Below are 3,705 nucleotides of genomic sequence, written 5' to 3' on the forward strand. Positions count from 1 at the left end.
TGGGGTGGGAGAGAGGGAGGAACACATACACGAGAATTTCTCTCGAAGTCTTCAGAGGAACCTTCTTTTCTGAGAAACTCATTATTCACTTAATTATTCATTCTGTTTATTTACTATATAGTTATTACACATAAATATGGTGCAAATCCCCAGAATCCTCAAACACCAGATGCCAGTTTCCCTCTGCAGTCCCAAAAGACATAGCCAAGCCATCACTGTGAGAATTAAAACAACAACTAAAACCCAATTAAAATTGTGCCAGCATGTTCATTTCCAAAAGAAAAACCCTGCAAATGAATAAGCGTTTAGTCACTCTCCTGACTGCCTCTGCAAAGAAACAAACAAACAAACCTTAACAGGAAAACTGAAATATCATTAATATTTACATCACAGCTACATTGAACTTAGTATCTGCACGGAAAGGGCATTGGCAAAATCAATTTTATATCATTTCTTCCATTTTCTAAATCAGATGATTAGGAAAAAAATGCTGTTTTGCTTTACAAACTTTCAATGTGTCTGGCAAAGCCCAGTGATGGTGGGGAAGAAGCCAGGTAGTGCTGTATTACTGATGGGGTCCTGGGATTCTCGGGTTACACAACCCCTCCTCTTATTGATCTGAGATGGGACGAAATGGGTGCGTCCTGCTCACCTGAGTGCATGACCGGGCATCCTGAGGAGGTAAGCCTGCAACATAAGCTCTTTGGACAAAGTCTAATGACGCATAAGCCAAATGCCGCCAGTCAAGGGGGTCTCCTGTGAGAAATGGTGGGAAGTGCAGAGAGGACCCCAAAAATAGAGGGCAGTGCAGGGCTGATGACTGGGATGGAGGATGCATGTAGGTGTGTAGGAAGGAGGGGAGGGGTGTATGTGGGTGTAATTGTTTACAAGTCTCCAGTCCTCTGGTGACATTGGCTTTGTGAAGAACAAAGTGGTCTCTTAGATGAGCGAGTGATGGCGGCTGTCCCTAATAAAGAGTCACGCTGTACCTGGGAGATGTGTCTAGAATGTTCCACCCACACTAACATGTCTGCCTCGGGGGCCCACTGATCAGACATGTAGGGACCTCTGAGACACAGGCCACTGGTTCTACTACTGGAAACACTTGAAGCTCATCTACATCTGTGGTGCTTCCCCAAACCTAGAGCTCAGACCTGAAAGGCCAGGGGTCTCCAGCCTCAGTGTTGAGGGTCTGAGGATGGACTTTGGGCCAGACTGTCCAAATTCAAAGCACCAGGTCTCCCATGTACCATTAGCAGTGCTCATCCTTCTTCCTGAGAATCAAGACTGTGTCTCTTATAGTTGCCACAAGAATTAAATTCTATGGTTGGGTGCGGTGGCTCAGGCCTGTAATCCCAGCACTTCGGAAGGCTGAGGTGGGCTGATGACTTAAGGTCAGGAGTTCAAGACCAGGCTGGGCAACATGGCGAAACCCAATCTAAAAATACAAAAGTTAGCTGGGCGTGGTGGCATGCGTCTGTGGTCCCAGCTACTTGGGAGGCTGAGGAACAAGGATCACTTGAACCTGGGAAGAAGAGGTTGCAGTGAGCTGAGATTGTGCCATTGTACTCCAGCCTGGGTTACAGAGTGAGACTCAATCTCTCTCACAAAAAAAAAAAGGAATTACATTCTATAATGCATACAACGTGCTGAGAACAGTGTTGACCAATGGCAGGCATACAATAAACCAGCAGTCCCTAACCTTTTTGGCACTAGGGATCAGTTTCATGGAAGAAAATTTTTCCACAGATGAGATGGGGGCATGGTTTTGGGATGAAACTGTTCTACCTCAGATCATCAGGCAATAGATTCTCTTAAGGAGTACACAACCTAGATCCCTCTGCACACGCAGTTCACAATAGGGTTCATGCTCCTATGAGAATCTAATGCTGCTGCTGATGCAAGAGAAGCAGGAGCTCAGGTGGTGATGTCTGCTCATTCACTGCTCACCTCCTGCTGTGTGGCCTGGTTCCTAACAGGCCATGGACCGGTACCAGCCCCAGGGGTTGGGGACCCCTACAGTAAACATTGGTTTCTTTTTTTTTGTTTTTAAGACAGAGTCTCACTCTGTCACCCAGGCTGGAGTGCAGTGGTGCAATCTCGGCTCACTGCAACCTCTGTCTCCCAGGTTCAAGCGATTCTCCTACCTCAGCCTCCCGAGTAACTGGGATTACAGGCAACTACCACCACGCCTGGCTATTTTTTTGTATTTTTAGTAGAGATGGGCTTTCACCATGTTGATCAGGCTAGTCTGGAGCTCTTGACGTCAGGTGATCCAGACAACTCAGCCACCCAAAGTACTGGGATTACAGGTGTGAGCCACCATGCCCGGCCTAAACATTGGTTTTTAATAAGTTAATAAGTTCAGTTAATAAGTTAATAAGTTCAGTGCATGTGGCAATTTAGCACAGCACGAGGAAACCCTGTTTTTCCTGCTTCTTATCCCAAAGCAGCTGACATGATTATTCGTTTTGTTCTTTAGCATAAGAATGTTGCTATTCCTGGAATCTCAGATTGAAATAAATTCAGCACCTCCTGTCCCACAATGCCTCATGGCCATTTTGGTTACCTGTTGCAAATATTCTCTATTCATGTAGCCTAATTTGGGACTTTTTGCTAAGAAGGCAAAAACATTTCCAATCTATTTGGCACCCATGTTATAAAGTATCCGACCCACCAAAACACAAAAGGTCTTCATTAATAATATATGGAATATGAACACTGTAGAATATTTCATTGCTGCTTTCTTAATAACATAACATTATTAATCTGTTGCTGCTTTAAGAAATTCATATGTGTGAAAGCCTTGTATATTAAGTTATTGCTCAAACTAGATATATTAAACTGACACCCATGAAACCATGAAAGAAATGTGGTAGAACTGAAAAAATCAATTTTAAATTAAAATAAAATCATTCTCCCTGTCTTACGCTTTGATTTTCAAAGCAGCTGCTCTTTCAGATTAGCAGCAACTTTACCTCCCTATCAGAGGTCAAAGGTAAGCGTGCATGCACCCCAGCCCTGTCTCTACCAACAGACATGTGAAGTAGAGCTGCTCCAATGTCTTCTTTTGGGTGGGGCAGGGAGTGGAAGGTTGATGAGGAAGCAGGGGCTGATGGAGCAGAAGGTGAAGTGTATGGCTCTGTGAGTCCTCAGTTACAGCACTGTCCAAGTCAGCCACAGGGACTGTAAGACTTTGGAAGGCATCATCATAAAAATGCAGAACTGGAAGATTCTGCAGGGGTCAGCAGAAATGGTTAACCATTTCCCAAGATATGATCCATGGAGCATCCGTTCTTTATGATGGTGCTCTCTACATACACACACATACACAGGCACCCACGTCCGACCTGGTTCCATGGTTCATCAAATAAGTCTGAAACTCTGCACATTCTACTCATTTATTGGAGTACCATAATGGACTTCAGAATTTCAAAAGTTCTGTGAACCCCTATATTAAAAAATACCCATTTATCATCTTTGACAAAGTATTTCCCCAGCTCCCCTGGCCATGACATTCTCTGCTCATATAATGCTAACTCATGTATAATGGTGCAATGAACCAAATGTTTGTACCGCCTCAAAATTGGTATGTTGAAATTCTAACCCCCAGTGTGATGGTATTAGGAAGTAAGGCCTTAGGAGGTAATTAAGTCATGAAGGTGGAGACCTCATGAATGAGAGCAGGGCCCTCATGAAAGAAAC

This window comes from Rhinopithecus bieti, unplaced genomic scaffold (assembly GCF_001698545.2).
Source record: "Rhinopithecus bieti isolate Rb0 unplaced genomic scaffold, ASM169854v2 scaffold_12086, whole genome shotgun sequence".
Lineage (NCBI taxonomy): Eukaryota > Metazoa > Chordata > Mammalia > Primates > Cercopithecidae > Rhinopithecus > Rhinopithecus bieti.